We start from the raw sequence: 12984 nt of genomic DNA, 5'->3' as shown, positions 1-12984 counted from the left end.
GACACAAGGCGGCTGCCGGGTCCTCCTCCTCACTCAGCCCTGCCAGTCTGGCCCGGCTCCTCCAACAGCTGCCCAGGGCCCTGTCCCCTGCTGGGGCCTCTCTGAGCCAAGCCGGGAGCCTGCCCGGAGAAGGCCATGCAGGGCAGCTGGACGTGTCAGGGCACCCGGCCGGGCCTGGGGCCGCGCCGAGGACACCGGCCACCAGGCAGCATCCTGGGCTGGGAGCCTCTCTCCCAGGACAAAGGGGCCTTGTGTGGCTGAATGGGTGTTTATCCTGGAGCCTGAGTTAACTCAGGGCTGCGAGGCCGGGCGGGGGCCCTGGCACTGGCCTGCCTGGTAAACATGACCTGAGCTGGGCACGCAGCCATGGCCCGGACTTCCGCAGCCCCGGACCCCCTGCACATCCACTCAGTCGCCTTGTGGGCCTCCCGCCAGGACAGGGGCTCAAGGAAACAGGAGCTGTCCTAGGGGCCACCTCCGTGGGAGTCCTCATGCACAGTCATGGAGGCAGCGCTGGGCTCTGCCCTTCCCACAGCTCAGGGCAGGGCTCAGAAACACCCCCCAACGTGCCCCATTGGAGGGAGGGGTGAGGGTTAGACGAAGCCGTGAGGGTGAGGCCCTGGTCTGCTGGGATTAGTGTCCTTGTGGAAAGGCAGCAGGCTGGGAGAACACTTTGGAGGAACTGATCCGCCAGCACCCTGATTGCGGACTTGGCGCCTCCAGACCCCGGAGAAACACGTGTCTGTGGTGCAAGCCATCTGGTCCCAGGCAGGATGAGACCCGCCATCCAAGGAGCCGTCCAGCCTGATGCCCACCCACTGCCCGGCTCCCCCTGCAGCCAATATCCGAATCCCGAGGGGAGTGCAGGGCTCAGCCCCACGTGGAGAAGCCAGGTCTGTGGGGCACCCCCACTCCTCTAAGGCCACCCAGGAGTGGAACCTGCAGCTGCCTCCCTGGGCTGGTCAAGACCTTTTCAACAGGGTCGGTGGGGCTGCCCCTCCAAGCTCACTCCCGTGCCCCCATGCTCTCTCCAGGGGCCACCAGCCACAGGGCCGGATGGAAGAGGAGGTGGGGGGAAGGGAGACAGGCCAGGACGAGCTGACCACAGCCCGGGCGTTCCCTGCCAGGCAACCCCTCTGCAGCCCCCACCCTGCCCTAGCCAACCTGAGCCCTGGGAGAGAGTTCACCCGGCCCACAGGCAGACCCAGGTCACCCTCCCATGGACTCAGGGGCTGTCCCCAGCTCAGGCTGAACCCCAGACCCCTTTTGGTCCCCCAAGGTCCACGCCAGTGAGGGTCCCTGCAAGTCCATGTGGGTGCCGGAGGTCCCTCCTCCAGCCCATCACTCCACCTTCCGGGAAGGACCCCCCCGAGGCCTGGGGACTAAGCCCCAGCGCCGGACTGCCCTGGTGGGCCGAGCACACATCTCTTGTCTCTCTCAGGGAGCTCTGTGAGGGGCAGGATCCGGCCAGCAGCCGCCCAGGAAGCTGGAGCACGTTGGGAAAAGCCCTGTCCCCACAGGGCTGGGGCTGGAAGAGGTCCAAGGAGGGGCTTCTGCCCGAGCCCAGGCCTTCCTTGGGGTGTGCTCAGGTGGCAGGTGCGCGTGCCGCCTGTGTCATGGGTTGGAGGGTTGGAGGGTTGGAAGGTGTACATCCTGGCTGCCCCAGAGCTGTGGGGACCCCGAACTCCCGGGGCTTCTGCCTGAGCCTTTGGACCCCAGTAGCCTGCAGGGGGCGCCATTGGGCCACCGGAGCTCCTTCTGCAGACCCGGCCTGACCGCACTCCTGACAGGCCGTTCCTACCGCCTGGCCACAGGCCTCCGGGAGGGGCCCCCACCCTGGGGCGACGAGGAGTCACCTGGGCCCGCACCAGGCCTCCCCACAGCGCCCCCTCCCCACAGCGCCCCCTCCCCACCCAACATGCCCCCTCCCCAACAGGCCCCCTCCTTACCTGCTCCCTCCCCACCACGCCCCCTCCCCACCCAACGTGTCCCCTCCCCACTGCACTGCCTTCCCACCATGTCCCCTCCCCAACAGGCCCCCTCCCCACTGCACCCCCTGCCCACTGCACCCCCTCCCCACCCAATGTGCCCCCTCCCCAACACACCCCCTCCCCACCCAACGTGCCCCCTCCCTACCACACCCCCTCCCCACCTGCCCTCTCCCCACCTGCCCCCTCCCTACCTGTCCCCTCCCCACCTGCCTCCTCCTCAGCATGGCCCCTCCCCATCTTCCCCTTCCCCACTGCGCCCCCTCCTCACTAGCCCCCTCCCCACCAGTCCCCCACTGCAACTTTGCCTCCTCTCTGTTTCCTGGACCCTGCACACTCATCAGACCTCCAGAGGGCAGGGCTGGGGACTGGGAGGTTTCAGGCCATGCAGGGCTGGAGGCAGCACACCAGGCACCCTTGCTAGCTGAGGGTCTGGCCTAGCCTGATAGGGGGACTGCAGGACAGGGGGGCCTTGGCAAGGCCCAACCCCTCCCTCCCCACCCAACCCTGCCCAGCTGGGTTCTGGGAACACACCTGGTGACTGGGTGGCTGGGGATACGGCACCTCTACAGCCTGAACCACCAGCGGTACTCACTGGGCCCGACTCTGCAATTCTGCAGGCATGGACCAGACTCCAATAAACAGCCCCTCCAATGCCCCTGCCCCAACCAGGTTCCAAATACCAGGCTGAGGCTGCGTGGTTTGCAGGTGTGTCAAATGAATGAAGGAACAACTGTCCAGGCTCCAGGAGCCTCTGCCCCACGGTCTCTGCCCCCCCGCCCCCCTTCCACTCAGGCCCCTCCCTCCAGGCCAGCAGGGATGAGGTGAGGGCTTACAGCCCCTGCAGGCATCGGGGATGGCGTGGCCCCTGCCCTGTGTCCTCTGTGTCCCTCGATGTCTATTCGCCCCCATCTCCCCAAACCCCACTGACACGGACGGCCCCACCTGGCTGAGCTCACAGGAGCTCTGGAGCCCACCCTGCAGAGAGAGAGGAGGGGGCGGGGGGATGCACTCATGTTTGCTTCCGAGGGACAGTGGGCAGAGCAGGGTTGTTTGTGAGTGAGACACTCAGTCCCCGGGCCTCTGGACCCTCGAAGAAAGGGTTCCTGTGTGGCCAGGGGCTGCCTCTGCTGATAAGTGGTGGCCTGGCCACTTGGTGTCCAAAGGCCCCATGTCTGTCCACACTTAGGGACTGGGGATGTGGAAGGCTGCTCTGGCAGAGCCACCATGTGGGCACCATCCCAAGGGGGCATCAGCAGGTGTGCAGGGGTATGGGCAGAGCCGGGGCTGCTGTGAGCCCTAGAGGTTCCCAGAGGGAGTTCCTTCCCGGCCTGACGGAGTGGGTCCAGGGCAGTGCTGGGGAGGCCAAGCTGCCAGCATCCCACAGGGCCCAGCGGCAAAGGGGAGTGTGAAGGCCCAGGGCTTCTGCCCAGGGCACGTGGTGACCCACCCTTGCCCCCTGCATGCCCGGTGGCTGAGGCCGCACCCCTCCTAGAGCATCCTGATAGCAGAAGCCCCGCTTGGTGCCAGGCAGTCCTGGCTGGAGTGGGGTAGGGGCCATACAGTTGGCCCTGGGTAGACCCTCACCCCAACACCCCTGTGCCCACCTTGAAGCCCAGTGTCTCCACCAGTCAAGGTGGAAGTAGAACCACCTTGAGATTCGAAGGTTTCTCCACACACACTCATTCGTTCACATGTCAAATGTGTACTGAGCACCGTCTCTGTTCCCTGCACTGTTCCAGGCCCTGGGCATGGCAGGGACAGAACAGCCGCAACAGGCCTGTGGTGAGAATCTCCTGGCTGGGGAGAGGGTGGGGAGCAGCAGTATGAAGCAATCAGTAAACACACAGGTGCAGGCATACACACCCACTCCCGTGAAACATGCTGGCTGCTGACAAGGCTGTAGGGGGCTGGAGGGTGAGGAGGAGAGGGAGTGAGCATCTTGGGTGGGTTCCAGATGCCCCTCAGAGGGGTCCTGCTGCTCCCATCAGGGTCCCCTGCCCCCACCCCATGATGGGGGCTCACCCACCTCTGTCTCCGCCAGGGCCCCTGACAAGCTCAAAGCCAGAGCAGCAGGAGCGCTCGGTGGAGTGGAGCTGGCCTGCACGGTCCTACCTTCCCATAGGTGTGGGGGCTGCATCAGAACTGGCCCAGCTCACGGGGAGCAGATGGGAGCTGTGTCCACTCTTGGAGGCCAGTGGTTGGGCTTGGCCTGGCTCTGTGCCCCCTCTAGGACCACGGGCAGCCCCATGCCCTCTCTGTCCCAGGCCCAGCAACCCTGGGGCTCTTCTGGACCAGGAAGGTGGTCTCTTTACCCCCAGGGTCCACCCACAACCCCCACCCCAGATGGACAGAGGCCGCCTGGTGGGTGGTCCTGCACCAGGCCAGGCAGCCCGGGACACAGTGGGCCCAGGGTGGGGATGCCTCGCACACACGCCGCACTGGGGAGGCCTCGAGGAATCAGAAACACATGGCCAAGCAGCCCAGTGCCACGCCGCCAGCCCACAGGCGCTCACCCACAGCCACCAGAGAGCAGATCCAGACAGCAGGGACCTGCCGGGCGCTGCTCCCTCCACCCGCACCATCCCTGCTGGGGACGCCCATCTGTGTCCCCACCACCCTGCCAGGCTCACTGGCTACCCAGGCCTAGAGGCTCCTGCCTGCACCAGCCAAGCAGGGAGCTGCTCCCAGGCGAGCGTCCCCTTCACCCTGAACCTGTGACCTGGAGGAGCTGGGCCTCCTTGAGGTCCACACCTGCAGAGCTCAGGGGCCTTTGTCACCCCCAATGCTGGCAATGAGGTGCGGGCCCCGGGACAAGGCCATGCTGCTCACCCGCATCTGTGTGGTCAGCACTCTGGACAGCCCAGCGTGGGTGGGGACAGAGGCGGGCCCTCAGCATCGAGGGGCTTCCTGGAGGTGGGGGCTCCTAAGCTGGGCCCCAGCGTGGGAGGGAGCATGGCCAGGCTGGGCCCTCTCCTAGAGGAGGCTGGGAATCCTGGTCAGTGCCCTACCTGCCCCACCTCTCAGCTGTCGAGAGGGTCCACAGCGTTCCCCTGGGAGGCCACACCTGGCTGGAGGGCAGCTCAAGCTGGGCGGATTCAGGCTGGATCTCCCCCGCCCCAGCATGCCCACGGCACAGCTCATTTCCCTCTGCACCAGGTGCTGGCTGCTCTGCCAGGAACATGAGCTCATTTCACCCTCTTGGGCAGGGTAGGGCAAGGCAGACCCCAACCCCCAGGTGACATACCTCTCCGCCCTGCCCCAGGTAATCCACTCAGCTGGGGAATGTGACCCCCCTCCGCCCAGAGGGGCTCTGATTCGGGAGCCCAGAACAGCGGGCAGGGTCCTGCCGGGCAGCCGCATGGGCACGGTGCAGACACAGGCTCAGGGGCAACACAGGACGCCTGCCGTGCCCACCAGCCAGGGGTCCGGCCTCTAGAGATCCCGGGGAGGGCGCCCTCCTCCACACAGGCCTGGGAAGAGGAGGGAGGGTGGTGATGGTTTTTGTCGTTGTTGACTGGCTTCTCCCACTTCTCTGAGCTCAGGCTGCAGAGGCCTGCCCCTAGCCAAGCAGGAAGCACCAGGGGCTCTCCCCTCGGGCTGCCAGCCAGGCCTCCTCGGCATTTCTGGGAACCCCCTCCCCACACGCCCAGAAAGCAGGAAGGCACCTCTGCCCCGAGCCCAGGCTTGTCTGGCCCCAGGTGCCCCTCCTCTGGCTGGGGGCCGCCGGGTGTGGCTGAGCTGCACTGGTGGGAGAAGGGCTTCCTGGAGGAAGTGCCCGGGGCCTCACAGGGCACCAGCCTGTGGGGACTTGGGGTGCTGGTGCTGAGGCCTCTTGGCAAAGGGGAGGAGGCAGAGGAGATGAGAACCAGGTGGGGGGCTCTGGAGCCCCAGCTGGGGGCGGCACCCCCTTCTCTCCTGCTGTCCCCTCGTCCATGGCCAGGTCCTGGCCTGTCTTGCCACTGAAGTCCCCAAGCCCCAAACCTGAAACCCAGGCCCCTGACTCCGCCTGCGAGAGGAGACACTCTCCAGGCCAGCCACCACCCGATGGTGACAGCCACAGACCCGTGACCTGGGGGTGCAGGAGGCCCTAGCCCTACCTCCAGCAGAGGCACAGGACCTGCACCCACTCCTGTGGAGACCTCACAGGGAAGCATGGCAGGGTCCCTACCTGCTGGGGGCTGGGGGTGAGGGGGTCTCAGAGGACCTCAGATCCCAGGAGCCCCTCCCTGGAAAAACCCATGAGGCAGTGCTGGCCCCACCTGGGAGCCCCTTCGAGCACTTCCTGCTCCCGGGCCCACGTGGAGGAGGACGCCCTCCCGGGGATCTCTGGAAGCCTGAGACAGGCACCCTCCCCACTTTCCAGTTGGGACCTGAAATTCCGGGGTCAGGGGCTCAGCATGTGGGCAGCAGCCCTTGGGCACTGGGACCCAGGTGGGTGCCCTGCTCTGGGACCCGAGTCAGAAGCAGCGGGTCTCCAGCCCGGGAGGGGCCCAGGTGTGGGGCGAGGGGCACCCGGGGGTGGCCTTGGACAGTGGCCTTTGGGGCCTGTGCTGTGGATCATGCCAGGGGGCTGGGGACGCCGGCCCGGGGCGTGGGCACCAGACTGGCTTGGGGAAGGCATAGTGGAAGCCGCCACCACCAGAGCCCCGGGAAGTGGCCGCTAGTCTCTGAACTTCCACAGATAAGACTGGGCTATGCCCAGCCGTGGCCACACCAAGCCGTCACCGGGGCCACTGCCAGGTCAGGCATGCTGCCCCCAGCCTGACACCACGGGGAGTTACGTGTCCTAGCAGCCAGGCTGCTCCTCCCCGGCAGACGACTGCCCGGCCCCGTGCTCCTCCCCGGAGGCAGCCTGGCACCTGGAGTCCTCTGGACGTCAGGCACTGCTGCCAGCAGGTGGGAGGGGACAGCCAGTGAGGATCTGTCACCAGTCCTGAGGTGGGACAGGCAGCTGGGGAGAGGAAAGCTGCCCATCCTGGGGCATGTGCTGAAGGTCCCCGAGCCAGAGCCAGGTTCCTGGGGAGGAGGGCTGGGGGAGCCCTGAGCCTAGCACCCGGCACCCAGCCAGGCTCACAGCAGAAGCTGCCATCTCCTCGGGCCATGGAGCTGGGCCATGTGTCTTCACTGGGGCTGCTTGAGGTCCTGAGACCTGAAGGGAGACAGGGGCTGTGATGGGGAAACCTTAGGCTCAGGCACAAGGGAGCTGCTCTGAGCAAGGCTCTCCTGGGCTCCATGCCCCAGAACAGGGCGAGGCCTACAGACAGCCCTGTGCTGCGGCGGGGAAGGTGGCTGCTGCCTGAGGCCAGGGAGCGGGACATGACTTGGAACCTGAGCTTTTAGGACAGGATGAGGGATGGACACTGAAGGCTAAGGCAGGGGTGGAGGGCTCCCTGGAGGAGGTGTTCAGCCTGAGAGGCCTCAGAGCAGGTGTGGGCAGCCTCCAGGCAGCAGACGGCCAGGCGGGGCACAGATGGGAGAGATAGCTGCCGCTGGCTGTTCCACGTATGGCCCGGCCCTGTCCCGGACCCAGCACCTGCCCCACACCTGTCAGAGGGCTGCCCGGAGAGCAGCCGCCAGTTCCCAAGGCTGAGGTGTGGTTTTCTTCAGCCACTGAAGCCTGAGGCTCAGCAGAGGCACTTAGGCTGGGGCAGGGGCCAGGCAGGAGCCAGCCAGCGCGTGAGGTAGCCCTCCAGGGTCCCCTTGAACTCCAAACCCGCCCTGGGCCCTCACACTCCCTGGGGCCAGGGTGACTGTCAGATGGTTCTCAGATGGGCCATATGGGGGGCGACCACCAAGGAGGCTTCCTGGGGAGACGGGGCCCGGAGGACGGAGAAGTAGAGGCCACGTTGGCACAGAGCAGGGCGGTCCACACGAGTCAGGCATGTCCTAGGAACCGGGCAAGGGCAGGCGTGGGAACAGGCCTCCTCCTGGGCCGCTCTGGGTCCAATCCTTGCCCCCCACCACGTAGCAACACCCCTGGAGGACACGGGGCAGTGGGCACAGCAAAGGCCCCGGGCACTCGTCCCCACCGCTGCCTCTGTGCCACCAGCTTTCAGGGAAGCCACGAAGGCAGCCTGGGGGGGGTCGGACACCCTCCAAGTCCGCGGCCCCCATGCCCAATCAGCACAGTCCGATTTCATAACCGGCCTGGATTCTGCCCCAGCTGAGGAAGGAGCATAAAACCCAATATATTTTAATTATATATTTGAGGGCCATGAGCACAATCGTTTCCAGATGGGGGCCCCGCTGAGGGCCTCGCTGCCCGCAGGGCCTGGGCTGGGGGAGGAAGGGAGCACAGGCCACAGCCCACGAGCCACAGTGGCCCCGGACGCAGCTCCCGCTCAGCACTCACCGCAGTCAGTGCTGAGCTGGGGCTATGATTCGTCATGCTTTCCATCTACAGATGGGGAAACTGAGGCTTCGGGAAGCTGGCTTGTTGGGATGGTACCGCCAACAGAGAGGCTAGTGCCCCAACCTGGAGGCCCTTCCAGGCTGGGACATCTCGGGGGTGGCCTCACCCAGGCCCTAAAACAGGGGCCAGCCAGCTACAGCCCAGGGTGCCAGGACCTTGGGTCACATACCCAGGCCCCGGGGGCAGGGGAGGGGCCCAGGCCATGCCACACCCATGGATGGGCCAAGCTGCCATGCCCTTGGCATGGTGCTGGCTCTAGCCACACTCCAGGCAAGTACAGGGGCACGTCCCTGAGGCCACAATGGCCCAGGCTGCTGAGTGGAACCCCAGAGCTGGACTGGGCCCCCACCACCCATGCTTCAGCTCTATCCAGGCCGGGAAACCCCAGAGCCTTCTCAGCCATAGTGAAAACTGGGCCAGGCAAGGACCCAGTGGGGGCCTTCCCCGACCTGTTCAGGGAAGACGTGGCCCCTGGGGGCTGTGATACAGGCACAGAAATGGCAGCCCCTGGCTCCCACCCACAGCTAGGCAGAGAGATGGAAGGTCGCTGCGCGGTCAGCGATGGGGCCTTCGGAAGTCTGCTGGCTAATAAGATTTGCCCACTCGGCCTTCCCGGCTCTTCCTGTGGCAGTGGCAGGCCTGGCGTCTGCCCGGAACCCTTCCCTTCCCCAGCAAAGCTGCACCCCCACCCCAGGAGGGGCTGATGACTGAGCACGAGTCCTGTGGAGGCAGGACAACCACAGGCCCCCGCCCTGTGTGGGACCCAGCACGGGTGGCGCAGCAAAGGCTGAGAGGGGCCGAGACTCCATTCCTGCCTCCGCACCAGCCTGAGCGGGAGCTCTGGCCCTGACCTGGGATCGAGCAGTGGACTCAGGGCTCTGGAGTCTGCACCCCAGGCAGCCCCAACCCACCCGCTGCCTGCCTCAGTGCCCCCACAGTAAAACGGGCACGCAGCAGAACAGAGGCCTAGCGACTGCATGGCGTGTCTGGGGCAGGAGCCACGCTCACCGGGCACTGAGACCCTGCTCTCTCTCCCCTGACGCTGCTCTGGGGGTGATGATCCACCACAAAGCCCCACCTCTTGCTGCAGCCAAAGACCTAGAGGTGACCCCAGCCCTGGCCTTGCTCCTTGCAAGCCCCCACAGGGACTGAAGGGATGAGGCAAACTTGGCCCTGGGGAGAGCCCGGCCCCCATGGCCAGTGTGGGAGCACCGGGATACCCCAGGTCCTGGCCAGGCTGTCCAAGGAGGGGTCCCTGAGGGCGGGGCAGGTGGGCCAGTGGTGTCTCTATGCCATCCTCCTTCCTCTTGGTGCCCGCCTGGTGACCCCAAGATGACCCAAGCGAGTGGAGGTGGGCAGGGGCAAGGACCTGCGATGCCCTGGGCTCCGTGCCGCTGGCCCAGGGGCACCCACAGCAGACATGACCTCATCCTTGGGCCTCAGCCTGCTTTGCAACAGGAGGGGTGGGGGTGCCCACAGGGCCCCTGGAGGCAGGTGTGGGTGCTCATTCACACCGTGCTCCCCAGGGCTGGTGACCAGCTCCGTCCCACCGGACACGGCCCCCAGCACTGCTCCAGGCAGGGGGAGGTGGCAGCACGCTGCCTGTGCCAGGACCCTGGAGGCTAGGCTCTGGCCCTGGGTGCACCCCTGGGGCCCCAAAAATCACTAATGCCAGCAGCACAGGTGATGATGCAATGGGTCCCCCTCCCACACCCGGCCGCCTGCCCTTGGGGTTTCATTTACAGAAGGCGCTCAGAAAACCCCACACACCTTCCAGGTGCCAGCTCCCAGGATTCAGGGAGACGCTGACTTCCGTTTCAACTCCAGCTCCATGCCCCCGCCTCCTGCCTGCCCACCCACTTCCCATCCACCCATCTCCCTCCAGCCTCCACATGTCCACCCTTTCCATGCCCCCATAATCCCCCCATCCCCCCACCCAACCCCCACCCAAACCCCACCTGTCTCCACTCCCACCTCATCCCCACCCCAACCCCAACCCTCCCCCTTCTCCTACCTGGAGCATAGGCATTCCGCCCTCAGGACACCAAGCGGCCATCCACAGACCTCTCGACTCCTCCAGGCCTCCGGCCACCGCCTGGTCACCTCGTCACCTCGGCACTCCTCCCACCCACCACTGATGCCCCCACCCTCCCAGGCAGACCGAGCGCCCCTCCCCGCAGGCTCCCTGCCTACCCATCAGCCCCAAGTCCCGCACCACAGTCCCTGCCCCGTTCTGTCACTCCTCCCGTCTGTCAGTCCATCCGTCCATCAATAAACATTTACCGACCACGTTCATTGTCCCAGGCATTTGGGGACGCAGCTGCGTTCTCACCAAGCTCCCACTCTGCCCCCGGGAGAAGGAAGTACAGGCCAGGCAGCAGCTGGTGGTGATGGGCCTTCTGATGAAATCGGGGGTGATGTGGGGCGCAGGAGGGTGACAGGAAAGAACCAGTGGGGACAGCGGGCAGCAGGGCAAGAGGGCAGAAGGCCTGAGGGAGCCCAGTCGGACCTCGTGGGCACCCACCGTATGCTGCGCTGGTCTGAGAGCCAGAAGAGGAAGCTAAGGGCCCACTTGGGGCCACTGGGCATGGGCTGTGGGAAGGAACGGCGCTCTCATCTGTTGGGCCTGACGGGTCTCAGAGGACACTGTGTTCCCCGCCAGAAACCACCCCTGAGGCAGGGAGTGTAAGGCAGGTCCCGGCTGGAACAGGGCGGGGAGGGGAGCGGCACAGCCCCGGGTGCCTCAGCCTCGCCTAGGGCTCTGGGGATGCCCAGCCTGGACAGGCCTGGGCAGGTGAATGGAGGTGAGCTGACATCTTCATGGCACCAGCATCTGCCCCGCTGACGCCCGCCACTACCAAGCGGCATCTAGCCACAGTGAGCACCACAGAGCTCCAGCCATCCTGCATAGCTCAGGCCGCCTCAGCCCTGAGTCCAAAACCACAAAGGGAGACTAAGTGTGACCTCAGTACGACAGCCCCTTCCCTGCACGTCCCGAAGGCACTGGCTTTGAAAGCCCCTCCCTTCGGCTGCCAGGGCCCTGCCCGAGTGTAGGGCACTCCCAGGCCCTGGGCCAGCGGAAGCAGCTCTGGGAGACTGCACAGGCCAGGAAGGCCCAGGTGGCCTGGGAGGTCAGCAGCCACTGGCAGCGTCCACCCCAGGCCAGCCCTGTTCGCTGGGGTCTGGGCCACAGGATACGTGGTGGGGTGTGAGGCGGAGGCAGGTGAGGAGAGTCTCCTTTTTGGCCTCCCTGTAGCCAAGCTGAGATAGAACTGGAGAAACACAAGTTTAAACCAAGAAGCTTGCCCGGGATCCCCAGCAAGCGCAGGGGAGCAGCAGGCTCCTGGGATGGGAAGTGGGGTCCTTTCCGGGCCCACCACTCCATTCCCCTCCCTCTGGGTAGGCACAGAGTTGGGTGCGGGGGGTGGGGAGAAGGCCCCTCCCTCCCTGGCACCCACGCTGTGTGTCTCATTGGTGCCTACCTGTCCGCCAGGTCACAGGGCAGCTCACTGGGGAGAAGAGGGACTCAGGACCCTGAGGGGGTCAGGCCAGTCTCCAACCGCCAGTCAGGCTCCCCAGAGCTGACGTCGGGCTGGCCCCCAGGGCCTACAGAGCCCCCTGCCCTTTCCCTGAGAAGGAAGGGCCTGCCCAGGCTCTCAACAGCCCAGCCGGGCCCTTCTGGGCAGGGTTTCCAGGGCCCCTGCCCCACGCCAGGGCGCCGTCCTACCCTTCCCCAGTTCCCAGAATGCTGGCCAGATAGACTGTGACCGTGTGACCAAGGCAAAGATAAACTGTGGCCGCCCTGGGCCCTGATTAGCAACAAATCTCAGGAAGTTTCCGCCCCATCCTGAAACCCCATCTCCGCAGCCCGACAGCTGTAATCCCACCAGTCACCCATTCAGGCCAGGCCTGGGCCTCCAGCCGCCACTGTCTCCCACTGCACCTCAGCCTTCCCCACTGGAGGGGGTCATGCCCCCACTTTAGGAACGAGTTGACAGAGGGGCCAGGAGCTCACCCAGCCCACGGAGGCCTCTCTGCTTGAGTCCCCAGGGCACCGAGTTTGGGAAGCCGTTCTGTGACTGGGGTCGGAGCCCACGAATGCCTGGTGGAGCCCATGGGGCATGGTGTTAGGGGTCTGTGAGAGAGCACGAGTTTCTTGAGGTCCCTCAGGTGCCCAGACAGCCTCCCAACCCTGATGCCCCCAGGGTCCAAGCTGGAATCTTCCCTCCAGGTGATGTGGGGGGCACCTGGGAGCCCTAAACTCCCAGGAGGTGGGGCAGGCAGAGCCAGCCCAGCAGAGGCCCCTGGAAGCGTCAGGAATGTCAGGAAAGGCAGCCAGGGCACAGGGACTTCCCACACTCGTAACCAGGGTGACCCTGCACCCACCCCAGCTGGCTCTCCTGAGCCCTCCAGCTCTAGGAGCTCAGGGTAGGAGCAGGTAGGAGGGGCTGCAGGTGTCGGCCTCAGGCCTGGGGGAGGCGAGAGGACAGTCAGATGCTTCTCCAGTGGTCCCTAGAACAGACGGGTACACTGAGGCAAAGCGTCCTGGGAAGGGTGAGAGGGTGACAGGCCCTGGGAGGA

Source organism: Macaca nemestrina, chromosome 3 (genome assembly GCF_043159975.1).
Source record: "Macaca nemestrina isolate mMacNem1 chromosome 3, mMacNem.hap1, whole genome shotgun sequence".
In the NCBI taxonomy this organism is placed as follows: Eukaryota; Metazoa; Chordata; class Mammalia; order Primates; family Cercopithecidae; genus Macaca; species Macaca nemestrina.
This window is presented reverse-complemented; position numbering follows the sequence as displayed.